The sequence below is a fragment of the Mytilus californianus genome, unplaced genomic scaffold, assembly GCF_021869535.1.
Source record: "Mytilus californianus isolate M0D057914Y unplaced genomic scaffold, xbMytCali1.0.p SCAF_2, whole genome shotgun sequence".
NCBI lineage: Eukaryota > Metazoa > Mollusca > Bivalvia > Mytilida > Mytilidae > Mytilus > Mytilus californianus.
In genome coordinates this window covers 108208748-108235611 of record NW_026262668.1, presented here as the reverse complement: position 1 = coordinate 108235611, position 26864 = coordinate 108208748, and the positions used below count along the sequence as shown (strand labels likewise).

Sequence of the window (26864 nt, the reverse complement as noted above, 5' to 3'; positions counted from 1 at the left end):
ATATAGTAATGCCGGATTTTGATTGGTTGGTAACCAGAGTATTTTTCGTACATTCTTATCCTTTTTACTCTATTTCTGTACTAAAAATCTTTAGTACCGGACATTTACTTTTAATATTTAGTACTACTTCTTTACTTAAAAATTATTGTAATATTTAGGTACGGTACCAGTATTTTACAGTACTTGTTTTGTACTAAAAATTTTGGTACAGAAATAATACCCACAGTGATCATAATATTCCATGTTTGAAAATCATAACTTTAAGAGATTTGAAATAGACAAACTATCAAAATGCTGAAAATGTAACGGTGTAATAACATGAATGAATAAATGTGGATAGTGTCCACATGTGGACACAGATGATGCCCCCACTTGCATACCATATAGTTATAAAGGGACATAACTGAAGAATGGAAAAAGTGACGCTACCCAAATTTGAACTTGATCTGAGTTTTGTGGTAATAAGCATTGTGTGTAAGTCTCATAACATTTGGTTGAAGCTAACTTAAGTAGAAAACAGAAACTAAAAATTTAGCAATTTTTCTATTTGTAAACATGCATAACTCTAACGTGAGTGTGTATAAGTTTTACAACATTTGGTTGAGACAAACTACAAAAAATCAGCAATTTTTATGTTTATAAAAGGACATAACTCTAGAATGATAAAAGTGTTGCCACCTAATTTCGTACTTAATCTGTATTATGTAGTAATAAGCATTGTGTATAAGTTTCATAACATTTGGTTGAGGCAAACTCAAGTTAGAGAACGGAAACAAAAAAATTGTACTTGATCTCTACTGAGTTTTGTGGTAATGAATATTGTGTAAAGGTTTCATAATGTTTGGCTGGGGAAAACTTCAGTTACACAATGGAAACTAAAAATTTTGCAATCTTTCGATTTATAAAGGGGCATAACTCAATAATGGTTAAAGTGACACTACCCAAATTAAACTTGATCTGTGTTTTATCAGTGGAAGTCAAAATTAAACATTGCATTGTATAAAGCATTGATTGTAGTTGATTAAACTATAATCATGGTCAAAGGAAGATAACTCCAATTTTAAAAATATATTATAAACTTGATATTTAGAAGAAAATAAAAATTTTGCAATTTTTCCATTTATAAAGGGGCATAACTCTAGATCGGTTAAAGTGATGCCACCAAAATTCAAACTTGATCTGTGTTTTGTGGTAATAAGCATTGTGTATAAGTTTCATAACATTTGGTTGAGGCAAACTTAAGTTAGAGAACGGAAACTAAAAATTTTGCAATATTTTCTTTTATAAAGGGGCATAACTCTAGATCGGTTAAAGTGACCCCACCAAAATTCAAACTTGATTTGTGTTTTGTGGTAATAAGCATTGTGTATACCTTTCATAATATTTGGTTGAGGCAAACTAAAGTTAGAGAACGGAAACTAAAAATTTTGCAATATTTCCTTTTATAAAGGGGCATAACTCTAGATCGGTTATAGTGACGCCACCAAAATTCAAACTTGATCTGTGTTTTGTGGTAATAAGCATTGTGTATAAGTTTCATAACATTTGGTTGAGGCAAACTCAAGTTGGAGAACGGAAACCAATTTCGGGACGTATGGACGGACGGACGTACGTACAGACGGACAAGGGTAAAACTTAATGCCCCCTCCGCTAAGGTGGGGGCATAAAAACTGTAGTACTTAAATTTCAAGTACAAATCAAGTACTGTAAAATACAGGAACTTAATATCATGATAATTTTAAAGTAACAAAATGGTACTAAATATTAAAAGTAGATTTCCAGTACTACATAATTTTGGTACAGAAATAGTAGCTATGCAAAAGTAGCTGTGTAACCAATGTCAAGTTCTTTGACTACATTTATTCAGAAAACTATAATGTGTCAAATATTAATTTAAAACCAAATTCAGACCTGTATCAAGGAATCAGAAACTTGTCAACATTTAAGTTAAGTACTAAGGAGTATTATTACTACAACTGCACAATATTAATGACTTTACCATAAGTTATTTCTTAGTTTCCTTAAACTGACCTCATCACGAATATCAACAAATTGTTTACGGTTTTGTAAATAAAATAATTTGTCACTTCTAACATGGATAATTTTCGACTTGCCCACAACAAGAATCAAAACTTTGAACTCTATGACCTCAAACTTTAAAAAAATTTGGAGACTACATGAACATGATGTACCGAGTCTGACAAGAAAAAAATATTCAAATAAAGTCATCATTTTAATAACATACCTCTCATCACAAAATTATTCATTGACTACTGCTCCTCTGTGCTCATATGCACATAAATCAATATGACAATCTATGAATCCACTATATAATCTAGACATCAATGACCCAAATGAATTCTGTTCTGTTGCTTAGCTTCTCCTACTTCTCAAAGTACTTGTACTTTCATTGAAAATGCTAAAAGAAATAATGGTTAATGAAATGAAGTTATAATATCTGCCAAAATTGCCTTTAATATTTGATCCGGCAAAATTGGCTTAGTTTGATCTTTTAAAACTAGACCAACAAACAACCCTGAAAAAATAGAGGCTTCCAAGAGCCTCAGTCACTCACCAGTATCCACTGTGGTTTTGGAAATCATGTAAAATAACGTTTAAATCATAATAAATAGTATTAGATACCCCAATAATGATTGTGGCCAAGTTTGGTTAAATTTGGCCGAGCAGTTTTAGAGAAGATTTTAGTAAAAGATTACAAAAATTTACGAAAAATGGTTAATAAAATTGACTATAAAGGGCAATAACTCCTTAAAAGGTCAATTGACAATTTTGGTCCTGTCGACTTATTTGTAGGTCTTACTTTGCTGAACATTATTTCTGTTTACAGTTTATCTCTATCTCTAATAATATTCAAGATAATTACCAAAAACTGCAAAATTTCCCTAAAATTACCAATTCAGGGGCAGCAACCCAACAACAGGTTGTCTGATTTGTCTAAAAATTTCATAGCAGATAGAACTTAACCTGGTGAACGTTTTAACCCCACGTCAGATTTGCTCTGAATGCTTTAGTCTCAGAGATACATGTGTAGGACTCGGAACCGCGATGGTACTCCGAACTGCGATGGTCACGCCGAAGTGCGATGGTCCATGCTGATGTGCGTTGGTTAACACGCTGAAGTGCAATGGTCCATTGTGACACTAACTTGTTGTTAGATATGCTGAAGTGCGTTTGGTGGATACGCTGAAGTGCGATGGTCTAACTGTGACGTGTATACTAGCTAAATGCAATGGTCTGAAGTTGAAATCCCATTTTTAAATGTGGCGGTGTAGTGGTTAATGTGCTAGCCTCGCGTTTGGAAGACTGGGTTTTCTGGTCAGGTCAAAATAAAGACTTTAATTTTTAATTTGCTAATGTTTTGCTTAGTATACAACAGTATGAGGCAGAAAATAGACTGGATGGCTCAGATTAAGTATAATGGATTCAAGTTGGGGGACATTGTTTTTAAAATGAGCATTCAAGTGCGATAAAATAAAAAAAACGGGTATAGCACAGCGCTCTTTGTAGTACTAACTAAGCAGGATACATTTAATTTTATCAAATATACTAGTAACTTGTTCTTGTCATGTCAGTAGCTACGAAATTTCTCACAACACTCATGCATCTATTTATTTAATAAATCATAACAGTTTTTAAGAAATAAAAACTACCGATTACATTTATGCTTGACATATAGTGAGACATGACGCTTGTTCTGTCATTAGCTTGAGAATTAGCTGATTTTTCGCTAAGCAGCAGAAACTGAGAATTACAACAAGTTGGCACCATTTGGGTTTCTTTTGGCCTAACCCATAGCAGAATATTAATACTTTAAACAAAATAAAATAACCAAGATTGCCCGTTTTCTTACAAAGCATGCCGGACTCATTTCGAGAATAAAACAAAATTATCGCTACTTGATATAACGAAAACATTGCTAATATTAATTTATTATTTTAAAAGTTGTCCACACAAAATCATGTGATGTTAACTTGAGGAGAAGTCAAATTTTATATAAGACCAAGACATGCTCAAAACTGTTTGGGACTTAAATCGTTCGTTTCATTCTGTTTCCTTTCCTTCGTACGTACGAAACCTTCATCTACAAATCTTATTCTCCTGCCTGTGAATCCATTTGTTTCATAACGTTGTATTTGAAAACGTCACAATATCAAACGTCATGCAAAATCATCGCACTTCATCGAAAGGACCATCGCACTTCGACGTGGACCATCGCACTTCGGCGTGGACCATCGCACTTCAGCATCCCCATCGCACCTCCGAGTCCTACACATGTATAAGCCAAAAACTGCATTTTACCCCTATGTCCTATTTTTAGCCATGTTGGCATGTTAGTTAGCAGGAGAGGTCATCTGACACATATTTCTAACTAAATATCCTAATGATGTTTGTGGCCAAGTTTGGTTCAATTTGACTCCCTAGTTTCAGAAGAGAAGATTTTTGTAAAAGTTAACAGCGACGGACAACGACGACAGACGCCTTGTGATGAGAAAAGCTAATAAACAGCTGTGCCACGAGCGCATGATACACCCGTCGTCTTGTGTGTGAAGTTTTATGCAATAATCATAAATAGTTTCTGAGATACGGCGCGACATGTGAAAACCCCCCTTTTTTACAAAAAACTCAATAACTCTAAAATAAAATTTTGAATCATCACCAAAAAGTATACAGATCTTAAGATTAATATAAATAAGTAGTGTGTAAAGTTTTAAGTAATAATAATACATGTTTTTTGAGATACGGCGCGACATGTGAAAAAAACACACCCCTGTTTTAGCTATAAAGTCTTGTAACTACGAAAGTTTAAATCTTATTTTCACCAAAAAGTATGCAGATAGTTTGACCATCATAAGAAACAACTATGTTAAGTTTCATTAAATTTGGATAAGTGGTTCTCAAGTTACAGTGCGACATGTGGACGCCAGAGAGACAGACAGACAGACAGACGGCCGGAATCCGGACATTTGTATACCATAATATGTCCCGTAAAAATTTTGACAGGCGTATAAAAATGACTAAAAAATCAAAGTATTTAATCATTTTAATGTTCTAATGATCTAATCCATCATATAAAATCCATATGACCCTTGAATGAAGGGATGAACAAAAGCGGTTATATACATGTATAATTGGATCTCTGAATCTGTCATGATTTATAATGCCAATCTTTGGGCATCAACTTACCATCAAGTTATTTTAATAATCATGATACTTTTTGAAATTTGAAGTCATTCAAAAATGTTTAAATTATACCAAAAGTTGAACTAGTATTTGATATAAGGTAATATCTGAGAAATGGACTAAACGAGACAAGGTTTTGTGGTAAATACATGTACCTTGAAAGTTGTTATTGGCTTTGAACTAGCTGTTAGCAATTGGGAGTACTCTCAAATCTATACTTAGTCTTTTTAGTTTTGGGGATGTATAAATCTGCTTTAAAAGCCCTTTTCACACCAATATCCCAGCTAAGGTGGTTGGTTTAGCACCACAAACTACTAGTCTAGCCCCACCACAACCTTTTGAATGCGTCTGTCTCATGTCAGAAGCCTGTTAGTGTTATTCAGTGGTTCAGTTTGTCGTTTGTTGCTGTTTATAATATTTTGTTTTTTTGGTTCTGTTTTTTATTTATTACATTGTATAAATTAGTCTGTTAGTTTTCTGGTTTGAATTGATTTACAAATTTGTGATTCTCATATAGGGTCTTTAAAACCTGACTATGCGGTATTGGCTTTGCTCATTGTTGAAGGATGTACAGTGACCTATTGTTGTTAACTTCAATGTCATTTGATTTCTGGTGGAGAGTTGTCTTTTCTCATTGGTGTAAACAATATTTTATTTTGAAAATAATTACGTAATTTAAACATTATTATCATTACAATATGACAGATTTATTAGGATTGAAAAACAAGTGAATTTACACTTTTAAAAATTCCTCTATTTTTTCTCATTGGCAATCACCACATTTTCTTATTTTTATATTTACATTACATACATGTAAAGCAGACCTTTCATCTTCTCGAGGAGTCCACTTCCTATGTACAACCAGGGGGCCCAAACAGCATCATCATGCATGATTTTGAGTCAGCTAAAAAAAAGAATCAAATAGATTATGATACAATAAATTAATACATAAATTACATAATAATTTAATAATAAATAATGAATCTACAATCATATTTTAAGAAGTGAAACATCATTTTAAATCAATAAATATCATATATTAAATTTCGATTTTTTTGTATCAGTGTCTTCTAATTTCTGGGTAGATAAGTAAATACGGGCGAGTTGGCAGACCTTTATTTTTTTTATATTCTATATTCATTTGGATTTTACCCAAGTTAGGCGAGTTGCCATTGTTGACAGGAGTATATTTTACGGATTTAACCCTTTTCATAAGTGGGGCAATTTTTTTTAAAAGCGGGGCGAGTTGGTAAGGAAGCCACCACTTGATTTTTATGGGGTGGGGGCTAGGATAAGAATGTTATCCTGAATTTTTTTTTTAATTGAAATCTCTGTCCTGCCAGTTAATTTTTCACTATTTTCGTTCCTGGTAATTCTTTACATAAATCCTAGCTTTTTTTAACTTATAAGTGGAAGCAGGACAAATCGCCCCACTGGCAAATCGCCACACTTTTTCACCAACTCGCCCCACTTTTAAAAAAATCGCCCCAAACTGGTTTACTAACTCGCCCCACTTTTTAAAATATCGCCCCACTTGTAAAAAGGGTTAAATCCCGTTAATATTACTCCTGTCAACTCGCCCCACTTAATGAAAAACGGTAATATCTAGATGAATATATAATTTTCATGTCTGCCAACTCGCCCCACTTAATGAAAACTAATCTACACAGAATACCAGTGCAAGCAAGCCCGCACTAACCAAGCCATCCTATTCAACATGTGGGAGCAGTATATCAAGTTGCAGGCAGCATATCTACAACCAGACTCTTACGCCAGTGTGGTCGTGTCAACGGTCCAGTCGTGGAAGCAGACAGCTATTGAACTTTCTAATGACAATGTATTCATGTATTCATGTGCTTGTTTTTAGTGCTGACATTTCATCTAGTACTTCTTTTTTATGTTATCATGCCAGTGCTTGTCATAATTGATTTAATGTATGTTTGTTTAAAATGTTATTGTTATGCATACTTACGTAGATGTGCAGACCTATCATCTGAGAATAAAATTATGTAAACACACATGATTCTTGACTTATCTTATAAAACATTGAATATATTTACCAGGAAAAAAACATCACATAAATGCTGATGCTACTTTCTTTCTGTTTTATTTCAACCAAAAGAAAAGAACAAAAAAAAAGATGCATTTCTAACGTTTTCATAAGTGGGGCGAATTGGAAGGCCTACACTCATTTGTTGACATGACTCAATATTAGGATTTTCCTATTTTTATACGACCGCAAAAAAAATTTTTGTGGTCGTATATTGGTATGACGTTGGCGTCGTCGTCGTCGTCGTCCGGCGTCGTCGTCCAAATACACATTAGTTTTCGCACTCTAACTTTAGTTTGAGTGAATGGATCTCATTGAAATTTTACCATAAGGTTCAATACCACAAAAGGAAGGTGGGGATTGATTTTGGGGGTTATGGTACTAACAGTTAAGGAATTAGGGGCCAAAAGGGGCCAAAAATAACCATTTTTGTAACTTCCAGACATAACTTGTGTGTAAGTGTATGGATCTCTCTGACATTGTACCACAAGGTTCCATATCACAAAGGGAATGCTGGGATTGATTTTGGGGGTAATTGTCTCCAAATTTTAGGAATTAGGGGCCAAAAAGGGGCAAAAAACAAGCATTTTTCTAGTTTCATGACAATAACTTGTTTGTAAGTGTATGGATCTTTATGAAATTGTACTACAAGGTTCCATATCACAAAGGGAATACTGGGATTGATTTTTGGGGTAATTTCCTCCAAATATTAGGAATTAGGGGCCAAAAAGGGGCAAAAAACAAGCATTTTTCTAGTTTCATGACAATAACTTGTTTGTAAGTGTATGGATCTTTATGAAATTGTACTACAAGGTTCCATATCACAAAGGGAAGGCTGGGATTGATTTTGGGGGTTTTCCCTCAAAATTTTAGTAATTAGGGGCCATAAAAGGGCAAAAAAAACATGCATTTTTCTAGTTTCAGGACAATAACTTGTGTGTAAGTGTATGGATCTTTATGAAATTGTACTGCAAGGTTCCATATCACAAAGGGAAAGCTGGAATTGAGTTTGGGGGTAATTGCCCTAAACGTTTAGGAATTTGGGGCCAAAAAGGGGCCAAAAAACAAGCATTTTTCTAGTTTCCAGACAATAACTTGTGTTCAAGTGTATGAATCTCTCTGAAATTGTACTGCAAGGTACCATACCACAAAGGGAAAGCTGGGATTGAGTTTGGGGGCGATGAATCATAAGGGGGTTCAAAAAATTGGGGGGGGGGGGGATTTTTTTTTTCCTTTTTTTTCTTTAACATTTTCCATTTTAAATTGGTTATTTCTGATTTATATATAAAAGCAAATAATAATGATATGGTTTGAATAGGCATACATGTGAACCTCCCGACGGGAGTACAATAATCCCCTTTTTCAGGGGTCTCCTCCCGACCTCCCGTTGAAAAAATCCCGTGTATGAAATTTTTCATGAATGAAAAATTTCTGCCCAACATAACATCTCAGGCATCTGGTGTAACTGATATTACCTGAAGTTATATTTTACCTGTAAATCAATTAACATGCATAATTATATGGCTTCACTTGTCAGCTTGGGTGTCAAACATACTGGTAAGCAACGATTTTTACCTCAGGCTAACTGCCGTTGTGTAACAAAAACTGTGTATTTATTGGGTTACTTCCCTTGATTTATCCTGTTTTAAGTTACTTTCCTTTTAATAATGAAAATTTTTAAAAGAATATAAATAAAATATAAATTGAACAAATAATCATAAAAGGATGGTTATCAAATGATTTTAAATGTCTTAGGACAAATAAAAAAATAATAATTTGAAAATTATTTGAGGATTCTATACTTCCTTTTAAGGCTTAAATTGAAATTTATATAATAACTATGACCCTAACTTTACAGATAGAATGAATTTCTGAGTTTGCAAATAAAAACTATTTGCAAGAGAAAAAAAAAAAATTAAAAACTATTTGCAGACAGCTAAACAAATGTTCTGGTTGCAATGATTGTTTTATAGAATATGAAGTAAAAAATTTAAAGAACATACTGGAAAAAAACAATGTTAGATTGAACATGTAGAATATAAATATGGAGAAACTTTATAAGTACAAGGGTACTATAAACATAATAAATTGGTTGGAAAGTTGAAGAAAACACACTTTAAAAGACCATTTTTACAGCACACGGTTACATTTACAACAAAATTAATGTCGATTAAAAACCTCCTGATCTGAGTCCTAATCTCCTGACCAAAATTTCCCAATCTCCTGATCTGAGTTTCACAGTCCATCACATGTATGAATAGGTAAATTGAAAATTTTTAAGTTCTTAGTCCACTTTCATTCTGTGTCAGAAACCTATGCTGTGTCAAATATTTAATTACAATCCAAATTCAGTGCTGTATTAAGCTTGAATGTTGTGTCCATACTTGCCCCAACTGTTCAGGGTTCGACCTCTGCGGTCGTATCAAGCTGCGCCCCAGCGGAGCATTTTATTCATAAGTGGGACAAGTTGACTTAACTCAATTCATCAGGATTTTTCTATTTTTCACAAGTGGGGCGAGTTGACATTCACGTCACCGAAATACTGATACTCACTTCTTACTGCTTTATTTAAACAAAAAGAAAAGAATTACAAAAGATGTTTATCCAAGGTTTTCATAGGTATTGATTTTATTTATAAGTGGCAGGAACATATACAACGGGATAGCATCTTTTTCCATAAGTAGGGCGAGTTGGCATTATTAAATTCATCGTGGTTTATCTATTTGTCATGAGTGGGGCGAGTTGGCAGACCTTATTTCAGCGGGATTTTAACCCTTTTCATAAGTGGGGCAAGTTATCCAACCTATTTTCAATGGGATTTTACCCTTTTCATAAGTGGGGCGAGTTGGTAAACAAGAGTGGGGCAATTTTTTAGGAAGTGGGGCGAGTTGGTGAAAAAGTGGGGCGATTTGTCATGGATTCCTTATAAGTTGACAGAGAATGCACGTCGTTTCGTAACCTGGTCGTTTCGTACCTGGTCGATTTGTAACCACGTTGTTTTGTAACTGAGACGTTTCGTAACTTTTGTGATTAAATATGGTTCAAAAGTGTTAGTTTAAATTAATTAGTTTAAATAAAAAAGTTAAAGTTATTATTTAAAAATAATCAAATTGTTCATCTAATAATAACAATATTGTAATATTTTTAATTTAAAATTTTCTGAAATCTTTTTAATTATTGGCTAATTGGCTAATTGGTAATTACACTCGGTGACAGCTTTAATGGTTTTATGACAACTAATGACAGGTAATAAAAAGTAATTACAGTAGGTGTAAAGTGATTAAGTAGATTAATGGCACACGACCTGAAAAAAATAATTATTTTCTCCTTTTTTTTCACTTTTACATGCAATTGCATAACCCTCCTCCTTTTTTACCCGGGCTGGGGACCGGCGTTAGCTTGTTGAAGGCAGTACTGATATGCTCCACTGGTAGGAATGGTAAGGCCATCAACTTACGTAAAAATTTAAAAGTGTTGCCCTTGGAATTGTATGAAACTACCAAGCCTGTCTTTTGGATTTTACGGAAGATGGCTTGACTCCAGTGAAATGCACAACCTTGGACGGGGACTCCTGGAAACAGACTGTGTAGAGCATTCCACAGGCCACGTTCAAAGTCTGCTTGTTTTCATACAGATTGGAGAGAATGACATCTGTGATAAATTATCTGCATCACACACAGCATCAGAGATTGTACAACTCGCAAAAGATGTCAAGCGCTTAGGTGTTCCTTCTGTAGTTATAGGCTCCAACATCGTCAGACTAAAAACAAGAAACATGAAAGAAACAACTTATGATAGAAAAAAAAGAAGATAAATAAAGAACTAAGCAACATAAAGATGAGTGATGTCAAGTATTGGAGACACCAAAGCATGTGGCAGAAGACTAAATACTTTGATAAAGACGGGGTACATCTAAATGATGATGGACAATTCAAATTCTTCTGTTCTATTCGCATGTGTGCAAAACTGTACTTGTAAAGTGTAAATTTATGTGCAATTAATTATTTAATAAATAAATATAGATATATATCAGTTTAATTGAAGTCTGGAGCATGTCAGTTAACTGCTAGTAGTCTGTTGTTATTTATGTCTTATTGTCATTTTGTTTATTTTCTTTGGTTACATCTTCTGACATCAGACTCAGACTTCTCTTGAACTGAATTTTAAAGTGCGTATTGTTATGCGTTTACTTTTTTACATTGGCTAGAGGTATAGGGGGAGGGTTGAGATCTCATAAACATGTTTAACCCCGCCGCATTTTTGCGCCTGTCCCAAGTCAGGAGCCTCTTTTTTTAGTCTTGCATTATTTTTAATTTTAGTTTCTTGTGTACAATTTGGAGTTTAGTATGGCGTTCATTATCACTGAACTAGTATATATATTTGTTTAGGTGCCAGCTGAAGGACGCCTCCGGGTGCGGAAAATTCTCGCTGCCGCGTGATTGAAGACCTGTTGGTGACCTTCTGCTGTTGTCTGTTCTATGGTCAGGTTGTTGTCTCTTTGACGCATTCCCCATTTCCATTCTCAATTTTACATACATCACTAAGTCTTTTTATTACTTTTTGCGTAACCTACTACTCTTATTGTTATTATATATTGATATAAGGTTACAAAACGTCTCAGGTACGAAACGACCTAGTTAAGTTAGGAATCGACTAGTTACGAAACGACCAGGTTACGAAACGACCTGCACCCTTGACAGAACTCCAGTTCCGCATATTTTTCAAATAATACACCCCTACCAGTACCCCCAATAAAACTCACATGGTAGCTCCCTTAACAAGAGTGGGATATTTTTATAAAGGGAGGCGTGTTGTTAAAAAAGTAGGGCGTTTTGCCAGTGGGTCGAGTTGACTTGCGTCCGTTCTTGACAATCTTTGACTGATTTTCGGGTTTGCATGCGATGACATTTATAAATTCAAATTTGTTTTCGTGAAAAGTATAGCACTAGCATCTTCTTAAATATGTACATGATAATATTTACCTTTCGTTGCGCTTTCCAAGTACAAAATATTGGGTACGTAATCCGTTAAGAGAAACACAACTTTCTTTCGTTCCCCGGTTTCTTCCAGTTAATCAGTTAATCGACAAGCAACCCATTTCAATTTATCTGTTCATACTAATAACTTTTTGACCAATCGGTTTTGAAAAACCAGAGTTCTTTGTATTATCTATCTGACTATAATATATCTTTCCATTCTTTATACTCAAGGATTTGTACAGTGACACTATACAAATCCTTGTTAAACTGTAAAACATGAATTCAGCAGCAGACGAGCGTCCATGGATTTTGCGTCATAGTATAAAAAACGGCAACGGAGAAAATATTTCCGGGTTTTCGTATTCGACGTGTCAAGCTTTCGTACATTTACGATCATTTACGTATATATGAGAGTTAGTTCTTTACCCGGTCTGGAATCAAGAATGGGGATTTAAGTATAGAAAATAATTACAAAAAAGTTCAGAAGTGGTACACTGAGTATTATATGCCTTTGTTATAATCAAGGATTTGTATACTCTACAAATCCTTAATATAAGCAGAGACATATATACACAGAGATTGGCAACTGTAACAGTGGTCAGCGAAATCCAATTAAAAACACGCGTCACACGAGACTTTAACGAGATCGCCATTTTGCAACTGATCATGACAAGTTCACCACCGCTTCGATTTTTATTTTACATCAAGCTTTTCAAAACAGCATAATGTAAGTATATATTTCAATTTCGTAAATTATTTACCTTGTTTTATTCAGTTTGTAGTAATTGTTAGTTAAAATATTGTGACGATTAACGTTTTATTGTGGTCAATAATAAGGGGAAAGCTTGGCCGACTGGACGTTATGAAAATTTTTTACACGGACGTATTTTTTATTAAAACCTTTTCATTCGAAAAGGAATAAAACCATTTATGAGATGAATCACTTTTCCCAAGACATACTGGTTTTTTGTAAATATGTTGAATTTTTCATTAAATCACCCACTTTGATGCAATTTACAATTAAAATTCAGTATTCTCGCTGTCGGCCACGTTCAATTTTTAAAATATAAAGACAGGCCCCTGTCCATGTCTACAGTCAATAAACTTTTCCATCTTTAGAGAATAATTATTCCCAGCACATGAATTACTTTCTTATGACATACTGGATTTGTGTATAACAGTTGTTTTTTACATATTTTCACCCACTTTGATGCAATTTACAATTAAAAATGACCATTCAAGCTGTCGGCCATTTTCATTCTCTTCAATATAAAGACAGGCCCCTGTCCATGTCTACAGTCAATAAACTTTTCCATCTTTAGAGAATAATTATTCCCAGCACATGAATTACTTTCTTATGACATACTGGATTTGTATATAACAGTTGTTTTTTCCATATTTTCACCAACTTTGATGCAATTTACAATTAAAAATGACCATTCAAGCTGTCGGCCATTTTCATTCTCTTTAATATAAAGACAGGTCCATGTCTACAGTCAATAAACTTTTCCATCTTTAGAGAATAATTATTCCCAGCACATGAATTACTTTCTTATGACATACTGGATTTGTATATAACAGTTGTTTTTTCCATATTTTCACCAGCTTTGATGCAATTTACAATTAAAAATGACCATTCAAGCTGTCAGCCATTTTCATTCTCTTCAATATAAAGACAGGCACCTGTCCATGGCTACAGTTTATAAAATTGTCCATCTTTAAAGAAAAAATGTACCCATCACCATTGATCACAGGAATTACTTTCCCAAGTCATACCGGTTTTGTGTATATAAATTGTTTTTTTCATTATTTCCACCACTTTGATGACATTTACAAGTTTATATACATGTATATTTACATTCAGTATCTGACAGCATTTTTTTTTTAACAGGATCCTGCATGTTATAAAAGAACAAAGATGTTGATCAAATTTACCTAACAGTGCAGCATACAAGAGATGTAATATCATACATGTGCTGAATGTAGGACTCCCTAGCCTTTCTGATTGAAAAAAAAAGATTCCCTGGCAGACAAGAACAACTATTAGTGATGACTTTTTTCAAATGTTACTGCACAGTCGTGTAGTGGACTGATTACATGTACTACTATCAATGTGATACTAAAAAATGGTTTTGTAAGAGAGAAAATGACCTGTGCTTATCCTGACTGTGAAAACACCACATTATTGTAGTTCAAATATCATAGTTCATATGCCAAACTTGATGTACATGTGTATGCGATTTTTGTGCAAGTGATGGTGACATCATTGAACTAAGAATAAATACAAGACTCTGCATTCAATCTATTGAATTTGAAACAGAAGTGGCAGTTGTGCAGAGACTATACGGATAAAAATGCAAATAAATATCTTGTGTTCAACTTCATTTGTCTTCTTTACGTTTACAAAGTATACATGTACATAATTTTTACATACATGTATAACAATATGATGATGTAGTATGATTGCCAATGAGACAATGATTTACATGTATGACTATCATTGGAAGACCACTCTATAATATCTTTGTATATCATGAGAATGGAAATGCTACCTTTGTAGCATAAAGGTAGCATAATGTAAAAAAGGGAAAATGTTCATTTATTCAACAACACTCCTGTGAATATATAACTTGACAGTACTAAAGGCAAAATATTTCGTTTCACAAATTCCTTCCTCTCCTCGGAAAATAACATATTTAATTGTTTACATGAAATGACAAAATGTGTAGAATAAGAAGCAAGAAATGTTTACTCTACTTGTACACTACTAGTCGCTCATATTAGTCATCATCTATGTTTGTTTCAGTCCTTTAGCAATGGTGCTTGTTTATATTTATCTGTTGTGTTGTGTTGTTTCAGTTTTACATGTCCTCATTCTGTGATCACTGTTTCACCTCACCTATTTTGAAAAATGTTAATGCAAATATTTTCTGCAATAAATTGAAAAGGCACAGCTGCTATGACTATTCAGAAATGTGAGGTATATGTCAATGAGACAACAACCCAACGACAAAAATATTCTTTGCACATCTATGAATGTTTAAGAATTCTTGTGGAGGTCAAAAGCACATAACGTGTACTTATATATTGGTGACCTGGTACATGTATGTACCTATTGATGCATTTCGTCCTAAACATAAATTGTGTGAAGAGACCAAGCAGTTTATATGCTTATAAAAAAACTGATATTGCAATGAATTCCTGTATAACAAATTCCGGGAATGAGACACTATTTTATTTAAACCAGATGAGATATTAGTGGTAAAGGTTTAAACAGAAGCAGGAGATGTCAAGGGGCAATACAAAAAGTACAAGGTCGTGTAACACAGATAAAAAAATGACAAATGAAAAGAAAATAACAGCCCACATAGCACTGCACCGAAACATAAACCCACAAAAGATCAGATAAAACTTGTCTTCAATTTTAAATCTTTCTAATTTCAAACTCGAGTTTCACTACCCGATAGGAAAGAGTAAAGATAAGAATGTTGCAGTACTTCTGTGGTCTATGAAACAGAACATTAAAATTCTACAGTTCAGCAGAGCATTTTACTGCACTTATGATACACGTTGTTTTTAATCAGGGTCTGTGATATTAAGTCTATAAAAAACTACAAATAATGACAGATTCATATTCAATATTTCATGACAGCAAAAATAGTGATTTCGACAACACTGTACATAATGTACGTTCATTTAGGAAATTCATGCAAAGGTTCCACAAATAATGTAATTGTAGGTCAATCAAAAAGTAATCATTTAAATCCGTTTTCCACGAGACAAAATTCTACTGGCTACATATTTTTTTTATATACAAAAGTTGCTTTCTGATTTCTTTTTTTTTTTGACATGTTAAATGACTATTTTTGTTCCTGATTGAATACTATAGTAGAATGTAGGACAGTAAGTCACAGGACAAAAAGTCACGGACAAAAAGTCACAGACGAAAAGTCACAATTCAGTTTTGAGATTATTTTTCTCTGAACAAGAAAACACTAATTTTAAAAATAATTTTTTGATTTTTTATTGAACTATAATATATGAAGCAACTTTGTAATTAAAAATTTATTCAATAAATATCAATGATGATCAAATAATTGTTATGATAACAAAATGTCAAAGTGGTTTGGCACTTAAATGGCTTCATGGTGCCAAGAAATATATTATTTGCATGATTAAAATTTAATAATTTTTCATTTATCAAGGCTTATGAACAATTTCCTGAACTTAAAAATGAATAAATGTAAAAAAATATATTATTTGAAGATCTTTCTCTTATATAATCAAACAATTGTCAATACATTATTTGTGACTTTTTGTCCTATCAAATTTGTGACTTTATGTCCTGTGACTTTCTGTCCGTTTACCCTATTCATAGTATAGCCCAGTGTTTCTGTTAAAATAAAGTTCTGGTCATGGTTAAAATAATGTCAGAATTTGTTTAGTTGTAAAAACAATTACCAAGTAACAATCCACTTAGAACTTCACCTCCGGCAAAATTCAGGTGATCGGAGGGCAATAAATTTGCGTAATCGCACACCTGTGAATCCACAGTCACAACTCTAAGGAAATAATGACCGGAAAATCGGACACACATAATTTCACTGTGTAATTTAGAAGCAAACTTTAGCAAAGAAATGTTTCTTGTAATATCATGATCATCATGATCATTACCAGATTTTACTTTTTAAATAAAAAGAAATGCCGAAAAAAAGAAAAAAATATTTTCTCAATCAAATACATTAAAAAAATATTATTATATAATATATTATTTCAAGTAGTTTTTTAGAAAAAGAATTTATTTGATCTGAAATAAGTTTTCCTATTACTTTTCTTGATTAGCTATCGAGGTTATTCATCCCTGACTTGTCTACATGTTGTAGAATAATTATCGACGAGAATCTCATTCCGGGCCGCGTTTTTTAACGGGATTTCACGGAGTTGCCAATCTCTGTGTATATATGTCTCTGATATAAGACTATGAAGAATCAGAGACATACATGTACATGTCTCTGGAAGAAGTGAGAATAAAGAAAAAACTAAATAAAGAATATTTAATTATTTATTTATTATTTAATCTATAACTTATTCACTTATTTTACATTTTGTTCTATTCAGAATTAAATACAAGACTGTTTGCTGAGGGGGTGGTGCCGCGGAATTATGGAAAATTGACAAACGAGGATTACTCTTATCAAGGATTTGTATATTATTACTATACAAATCCTAGCTCTAATCAGAGAAGAACTAAAGGTTAAACAGTAACTCAATAATAAATAAAATATAAACATAGGAATGCTCTTGGTTACAGAATTGGCTTTAGGAGTCTATCAGTCTTGGCGGAGACTTAAGGAGGGGGGGGGGGGGGTCACTTATGTATTCATTTAAGTGCATTCGAAATTTTACTAATCGGACAGACCTTCAGTTAAGAATCCGTGTCAAGTTCTTTTGTAATCATGATTATTAGGAAACATCTTATAAGTTTTCCTACTGCCTCCTTGGTTTACTCTATACAAGGTTCTACACAAGTATTATAATAGCCAGTGCTACATTATCACCCTGATCGATCCTTGAAATGGCTAAATTTTGGACTTGATCTATTGGTCCAAGGTTAAACAATATATTTTGTTTTATAATTCTCAACTTATGAACTTTGCTTGCAAATACTTTAATCACTATCTCCTATATTCAACGAAAAGCTCACCAGATCTTAGGGACGAGTCGACATCAAAAGTTCAATGTAGGATAATTCACTGCCCCCCCCCCCCCTTTTTCACTTAATTTGGGAAAAATTGATTTGATATATATGTAAAATTGATGTTGGATAAACAAAACTTGCAGCAATTTTTACCCACCCACCCCACCCCCAAACTATTTGATTTAAGTTTTTTTTTATCCTACATCGATCTTATGATGTCGTCAGTCCCTTATGTTATCATGTTTGTCAAAATGTCGAATCAAATCAAAATTTTACTTACTAAATTTGCAATTATACTAAGACGTAGGTTTCCACATGTTGAGCAGCCACGGGAAGTTCCGAACTGTTCACTACTATCTCTACTTGAGTTCATTCATGTATTTTGGATGTTCATGTTGCACAAAGAGGCGAATTTAGTGCACCCTGCCCCTCCCCTTTTTGTGGGAAAAATTTGATTGATTGTATAGGGATTATCACTTAAGCATGCAGAGGTGGATTTAGAGGGGGCCGGGGGGGATTTGGTTGATTATATAGGAAATCACTGAAGCATGACCAGAGCGGGACCCTCAGTTAGGCAGTCAGTGGGCCCCACTTATGAAAATATCTGGATCCGCCACTGCCATGACTTGTGAGGCCTGCTTTTTAACAGTCAGTGCCCCCACCCCCTTTATGAAAATTTCTGGATCAGTCAGTTTATGTGTAATGGTAAGTGATTGTTGTTTTATCTTTTATTCTCTGGCTTTTCTCGTTTAATTAGATTTTTGGTTATAAATTAATTTAATTGGTATCCTCTTTCAATTTCATCATTAACAATAGACCTACACCAAAAGGCCCTGTACTGTAATTTTCTATCTTGCCCAAAAATACTTTAAATAGTACTGTTTTCACAAATGCTTGCTTGAAACACAACTTAATAAAATAGAAGCACTGCAGGTAATTTGCTTTTATTCCACACCAAAGGAGAATGAATGTATGGTAAAGTTATAATGTTACCGGCATTATTCTACATATATTCTGAGACTATTATAACACTATGTTATAGTCTGAGGTTATAGTAGTCTCAGATGCATTGTATAAGGGCTTTAATATAAGGGCGGGTATAAGGGACGAAGTAACACCATGTGACTATTGCATTGGTTGTCGTGATTTAAACACGATAAGAGTGTTTCCTTCCCCCTAAATCTTATGATCCTCATTCAGTCATTGAACAGGATAGAAACTATTTCAGACATCAAACAATCTGAAACTTTTCAAGTACTTTCTATATGCTCATGTGCAATTTCTTGTTAGCATAGTTTTGTACTTGGACAGATAATCAGAATGATCAACAATCAAGTATTGACAACAGTCAGGTCTATTTTCATCGGTCTCATTTGAAGAAACCAGGTATGCGGTAATTTTAATTCAGCCTTGTACAATATATATATACATCCAGTCATTTTTACTCAAGCGTTACAAATAAGGTTAAATGTTAGATTTTTATATTCTTTTAACTGCATTCATGGCAATTAATCAGCCATCCATCATTAGTTGTTTGTGGGAAAGACACCAAGCACTCTTTGTATAATTCAACTTATATCATGAATATTGTGAGGACAAGCTTTTAAAAATAAAATCTTTTAAAAACTATAAATATTTTTTTTCAATTACATTTATTTCTTCATTAGGCCAACTGAAATAACATGTGTGTTTCCTATTACATCTTTGAAAAAAATAGGATAGGTAGGGGATTTTTCTTATTTTACAATTTTTTTTTACATTGAGTCTATGGGCTGATGGGAGAGAAATTCTGACTTTAACAGTGCTTATTGATAAATCAAAAAAACTTTAGGGTAGGCTATTTCTAAGCTTGAAATATAGGGTAGTTGCGGAAATAAGAAACACACATATTTTTTTATTTGACCTTACATACAGGAAAAAGATATTTTTTTTAATTAACATTGTTTTATTTTTATATAATTTCACTTACAAGTTGACTCCTTTTCTAGATTTTTTTTGGAAGATATGTTTTAAAATGGTTGATGGAAAAGTACAACCATATCTTAAATTAAATAAATGGATGTTCATGATGAACATCAAGAAGCAATGAAAAAATTCAGTGTTTAGAAACTCACTATCTTTTTTATTATATGAAAGAATGAGAAAACTGTTGAATCATCGTGACTGTTGTTAAGAAGCTTTCCATTTAATTTTGTTAATTACTACCTGGGAACAGTCATGACAGTTTATCAGTATATATGTTCCTGTTACTATACACTTTTCATTAAATTGCTATATTTAACCCTTTTCTCTATAATGACGCCTCTGTGTTGTAGTGCATCAATTGAAACGTTTTCATGTACAGTTAACATTGCATTAAAGTACACGTATTTTCTGCATTTCATTGAAAAATCCTATGCAAATGAAGTATATAAAAAAAAAATGCTCTGGAGAAAAGGATTATAAATCAGTCATTGACATTGTCAGTTAATTATTTTAATATTTCATACTTTTAATTAAATCATGTGGTCTTTTTGGAAAAAAATCACTTCATATGTATTCATATTATGCAAATATTAAAAGTTATAGGCTTGAAGCAGAGATTCACTATACACATGTATGTCTGGCATGCAGAATGTTGAAAGCAAGTTAAGAATTTTACTTTATGCATGTATTAGCTGTCGTGCATATATCATGCATGGTACTTTTACATCTTTGAATAAGATATAGCCGTAATACGGATGTTGCAGAAACGTCCGTAATACGTATGTTTAAGAAACGTCCGTGAAACGGAAAATCCGTTTTACATCAGTTTTTACACGTACGTTTTACGGATGTATTTTTACAGACGTTTTACGGACGTAACCGTATCATCCGTAATACATCCGTATTACGGATGTTTTACGGACGTTTATTACCACATCCGTGAAACGTCCGTAGCTATTTTACCTGTGTATATAGTCTCCTAGTGTTCTATCTAAAATTTGTTTCTGATGCAATACATACAAGGTTTTTGGCATAGAACTTTCTGTCAAACAGTGACTTGTTGTTTAACAAGTTGAATATTGATGATAACTCTGATTTAAAATCTTTTTTAACATTCAACATGAATATTCAAGAGTAAATCAACAATAATCATAAGTATTTCAGTGCTTGTCTTTGGTTCATATTTTGCTTTCATATATTAACTTGTTAAAATAAGGCTCTTAGTTTTCTCTATTTGTCATATCCAAACCTTTTCATAGCACACTATATAGTTCGGTTTTTTTCATTGTTGGAGGACATATGGTGACCTATAATTGCTCACTATCACATCATTTGAACTCTGGTGGATATTTTTCTCATTGGCAATTCAACCAAATTTCCTTACTTTTATATGATCTTTTAATTATATATCAAGAGTAATTGATCTCAAGAGTAATTGTGAATATTGTATTGTTTCCTTTTTACAGTTTTGAATGTATCTGTTTTCTTAAAACTTTCTTAGAACAAACATAATCTTTAATCTTCTTCAAAGTTCAAAATTTTATTTCCAAGGATTTTTATTCACATTCTAATTTCTTTACTTTAAAAGTCCATGAATGTCAAAATAAATGTCTTCTTTGTAAATTTAAATGTTGTATTTTTTGTAAAATTCCCATATTTGTGAGGTAGTCTTCTATGTCCTGTATTCATGGTATTGGTTATTCTTCACCATGTTCACTGTGAATGGTAACTGAAATAAAATATTCATAAATAATATAAATTTAACTTCCATGAAGTAATGTTATAATAATTAATAGTCTAATACACTTAAGAGGTCCCAAACCGCCTACAAATTATATGCCTATGACATATTGTGAGTTTTAGCATGTTAAAATAAATTGCTTTGCCGATTGCAGCTGGATAGGACCGCAGAGGTCCAACCCTGAACAGTTGGGGCAAAAATGGACACAATATTCGCACTTGATACAGGTCTGAATTTGGATTGTTATTAAATATTTGACAAATAATCGGTTTCTGACACAGAATAAATGTAGTCAAAGAACTAGAATTGGTTATATGATTTGAATTTATATTCATTTTTTGCTTTTGTGCAGTACACTATGCTGTTGCGAATTTTTTTAATTTCGGACGATGATGTGATTTTTCTCGCCTTACTTAATTTATATCAAAATATAAAATATGTGATAAAATTGCTACGACTTCGTAAATCACAAAACATAAGGTTGTGAGACTTATTGAGTTTGATCAGTTTCTTATTATTTTGCCTCAGTAATTGGTGGTTTATTTTGTTGGTTTCGACTTTGCGTGATTGCAATAAAGATATTTTGATAATCATTCATAACCGTTAACTTGTTTAACCATTTTTTTTTCAAGCAGTAAAGCATCGAAACCTAATTGTTGGCAGCAATTTAATTTCCTAAAAATTGGAGGAAAGCCAAATGTTTATCAAGTGCCTGTGCTTTTGGCTATTTCTGTGGTTGACATGTGATTTTTGGCGGTTGTATAAAAACTGCTGTCATGTCCATGTTTATTGTATTTTTTGTTGTAAGGTTGCTGTCAAACTAATGTAAGCCTTTCCTTTTACTTTCCTTTTATGAAATCTTAAAACAAAGTTGTGTGTGTACTCATATATCAATGTGCAGAAACAGTATCAATAGATTAATCAAACAATGAAGGAATTTTGATCAAACTACCATAGCCGTAACTTGGAAGAGCCTCTATTAAATACAAGCTGTAGGTTGAACCAGTATTTACAAAATTGTCAAAGCATGTTAAGCGTACAACTCATAGGTAACCAGTACCTCAACAAGACTTAGAGTGCACATGCTGACCATTTATTTTATGTTGAAATTCTTTAAGATAAAGGTAAAATTACTAAAAGTATCACAAAATCTTAACACTTTACAGATCTTTGACCATGAGGTGAAGGTCGGATAAATCCTATCAGACAGACATCTACACCAAACGATTTTTTTATACACCAAATATAGTTGACCTATTATTTAAGCTTGTAGTACTTGAAAATCAGCAAAAATACAAAAACTTAACATTGATAAATGAAATGAGGTCATACCCAAGATCAGATGAAACCTGCCAGACTGACTTGCCAGACTGATATACATGTACAGTTGACCTACTGCTTATAGGATTTGAGAAATGGACCTTGTCACTGATCAAAAAAGTGAAGAAGAAGTCAGGTGAACCCTTCTAACAGACATGTAGATGTTGCAAGGAACCCATATACCAAATATAGTTATAATATCCTATAACTCATACATGTCATAAGTGAGAAATTCACATGACAAAAGAACTATATATTTTTTTCAAGCAGTTATTGAACCATGAAAATGAGGTCGAGGACAATGGACATATGACAGACAGAATCTTTGTAACATAAGCCTCTGCAAACAAGATATGAAGTCCAGGGGTTGAAGTCATAAAACTTTGCTCAGTGCTCGGAGCACAAAAATCCTGCTCGAAACATGAAATCAAACATTTTGATTGGTTGATTTTGGAGTATGAGTACAAAAATCCGACTCAAAAGTTTTATGACTTCAAGGCCAGGTCTTCTACCTTCTGAAATATAAAGCTTTATACAAATTGTTGACAATGCCGCCAAGAATAGAAATACTTATGGCTATGTTTTGACAAAAAAACATTCTGATCAAAAAACAAAATTGAAAGTGTGAAATAGCATTATATTATATAAATAATAATGTCCTTTGGTCTTTTAAATGAATCATTGAGGATCATACCTCATCTTTTTATATTTATATGCTGGTTGAGCCTGGTTCATTGAAAAAGCTCCAAGGTTTATCCATGTACATAGTCTGATTGTTATATGTTTGCAAATTCATTCTGATAATGCAAAATCATTAATTGGTTGATTTTTCTTGCTTATTTTAATGTCCAGTGGCAAATATTTTATGTATTCTAAATGATAACAACTTATCAGTTCATAATATAGGCCAGTCTGACTAGGTACACAGCTACTTTAGTACAAGTAATATTGATGTACAGTTCTCAAGATGCATATCGAATGTACATCTGTAAAGCTGTATATTAACTGTACAGCTATAAAGTTTCATTTAATTTGGACCATTTTTCGGTTTTTCACATTTTTGCCATTTCCATGGTAACGGCAGCCATCTTGAAAATTCCAAACCCAAAGTGCACATCTGCACATGGGGATTGTCATTATGGAGCAGTTTTATCAATGTATGTCAAGTCATCTCCGAGAACTAAGCTGGACAAAAAGTGTGGAAGAATAATTCGTAGAATAACAATATGTCCCCCCTTTTATCAAAGGGGTGACATAATAATATGCAAAAGTTGATTGTTCAAAAGCGAATTAAAGGTATTTTCTTTCATAAATTGATCGGAAAAGATATGTGGACTGGTTGATTGATGGTTTGTGATCATGATTGATCAATTAATCGATTGATTGATCGATCGTTTGATTGATCGACAGTTTGTAAAAGGTGAGGGGACGTTTTTTTTTCGAATTCTGCACTTGATTAATTACTTGTTTGATATCAAAACTTGATTGATTGATCTCTTATCATGATTTGATCACTTTAATCATGATTTGATTGATTGATCAATACTTTGTATAGCCTAAAATGACACATTTTGCATTGGTTATTCCTTGTCTATACGTTTTGTACTGTTCAGTGTCAAATATCTAACGCACAATTTTACACGTAAGATTGAGAAATATACTCTATTTCCTCTTCTTACATCAGAAAAAAATGAATGGCGATTAAGGTTATTCTAACACTAGATTTGCTATTGCAAGCAATAGCGGAGGATGTCACCCCGTACTGGACATTGTCAAGTAGTAGCAATCATTTTGAGTGTACCAAAGTCAAATGGCACATCTATTATACATGCCTTTGATTCTGATTCCCCCCTCCCCCCCCCCCCCCCCCTTTTTCTCTTCTTGTAGAATAAGATTGATGTCTATATCACAGCTACTTTAGTACAAGTAATCTTGATGTACAGTTCTCAAGATGCATATCGAATGTACATCTGTAAAGCTGTATATTAACTGTACAGCTATAAAGCTGTATATAAACTGTACATCTGTAAAGCTGTATATCAACTGTACAGCTGTAAAGCTGTATATAAACTGTACATCTGTAAAGCTGTATATCAACTGTACAGCTGTTAAGCTGTATATAAACTGTACATCTGTAAAACTGTTTGTAAACTGTAGAGTTGATATACAGCTTTACAGCTGTACAGTTTATATACAGCTTTACAGATGTACATTCGATATGCATCTTTAGAACTGTACGTCAAGATTACTTGTACTATTGTAGCTGTGTAAGTTTGAAATGTAAATGCTATGATAGTTTGAACTTCTGACATCTCAAGTGTGTGTGTATGGAGCAGTAGAAGGGGCAAAGTAAGGATGCCTTGATGCATACATTACATGGGAAAGTGAGAAAAATAAGCAACAGTGTACATGTACAGATATACTTGAAACAGTTTAAGGTAGATAACATCAAATTATTTAAATTAACTGCAATTCTACAGATGAACTTACTTTGATATCAGTTCTTTTTTGCAGGACATTCACACCTACATGACATACATGTTCACCAGTGATATCAATCATTGTCAATACTGTACTTTCCTTTCATTTGGTAACAAGCTAAAATTGTATATATAAATAATTTAATCAAGAAGTCCAGACAAAAACTACATGTAGTATGAATTGATGCTCACTAATTTATACCTTTACTATATACTTTTACTTTTGAGTGACTTGAAACAAAATGTAAGCAAACAACAGAAAGAAGATCAACAGTTAAGCTTATAAAAAATTAATATAAATGTATGTGCAGATTTTAATAAAAGAAAAACCTTTCAATGTACCTTGGCAATGGATAAATTTTCTGTCAAAAAGCAAAAATATTTCAATAAACGGTTTCCCAAGCAAAGCTGGAAACGAACCCTGAACAGTTGGGGTAAAAATGAACACAATATTCAAGTTTGATATAGGTCTGAATTTGGATTGTAATCAAATATTTGACACATTATAGGGGGAAATTTCTGGATCCGCCACTGGGTATTGAACCTTTAGATTAAAGAGTACCATACACTTAAACTAAAGTTTTTTGTCCAGAAACCAAATGTCTTTAAAGGACAACAATGTGATAGCAGTATACTGTGTAGCAGTATACGACCCCATATTGTGGTTGTATAAAAAAATTGTTTGTTCTTTTAAACTTTTTCATAATTCATCTACAAGAAATGTAGGCCTGTTTGGGATTGCTTGCAATGCAATTTTCCTATAAATTCAACCTTATATAGTAATGCCGGATTTTGATTGGTTGGTAACCAGAGTATTTTTCGTACATTCTTATCCTTTTTACTCTATTTCTGTACTAAAAATCTTTAGTACCGGACATTTACTTTTAATATTTAGTACTACTTCTTTACTTAAAAATTATTGTAATATTTAGGTACGGTACCAGTATTTTACAGTACTTGTTTTGTACTAAAAATTTTGGTACAGAAATAATACCCACAGTGATCATAATATTCCATGTTTGAAAATCATAACTTTAAGAGATTTGAAATAGACAAACTATCAAAATGCTGAAAATGTAACGGTGTAATAACATGAATGAATAAATGTGGATAGTGTCCACATGTGGACACAGATGATGCCCCCACTTGCATACCATATAGTTATAAAGGGACATAACTGAAGAATGGAAAAAGTGACGCTACCCAAATTTGAACTTGATCTGAGTTTTGTGGTAATAAGCATTGTGTGTAAGTCTCATAACATTTGGTTGAAGCTAACTTAAGTAGAAAACAGAAACTAAAAATTTAGCAATTTTTCTATTTGTAAACATGCATAACTCTAACGTGAGTGTGTATAAGTTTTACAACATTTGGTTGAGACAAACTACAAAAAATCAGCAATTTTTATGTTTATAAAAGGACATAACTC

General features: G+C 33.0%; 3 long non-coding RNA genes across 21 annotated transcripts in view; 2 read left to right on the top strand and 1 right to left on the bottom strand.

The window, feature by feature from the left end:
• Positions 1 to 26864, bottom strand: part of LOC127730693 (uncharacterized) — a 70961-nt gene that overhangs the window by 31972 nt on the left and 12125 nt on the right. For 3 of the 19 annotated variants that reach the window (XR_007995238.1, XR_007995236.1, XR_007995223.1), the window contains 2 exons: positions 25446 to 25553; positions 20869 to 21623 (listed from right to left, as the gene is read on the bottom strand). The exons of 4 other annotated variants lie outside the window; for them this stretch is intronic. This is a non-coding gene — a long non-coding RNA (uncharacterized LOC127730693). Of the gene's footprint in view, positions 1 to 2245; positions 2420 to 6013; positions 6107 to 10709; positions 11013 to 12234; positions 12781 to 20868; positions 21624 to 25445; positions 25554 to 26864 lie in introns of those variants that run through there. 12 more of the 19 variants (XR_007995232.1, XR_007995237.1, XR_007995226.1 and 9 more) reach the window with 8 other exon arrangements.
• On the top strand, positions 7425 to 9709 carry LOC127730701 (uncharacterized). The gene is made up of 2 exons (XR_007995249.1): positions 7425 to 7904; positions 8066 to 9709. It is a non-coding gene; the product is annotated as an uncharacterized LOC127730701 (long non-coding RNA).
• Positions 12811 to 14610, top strand: LOC127730698 (uncharacterized). Its single transcript, XR_007995246.1, has 2 exons — positions 12811 to 12958; positions 14123 to 14610. It is a non-coding gene; the product is annotated as an uncharacterized LOC127730698 (long non-coding RNA).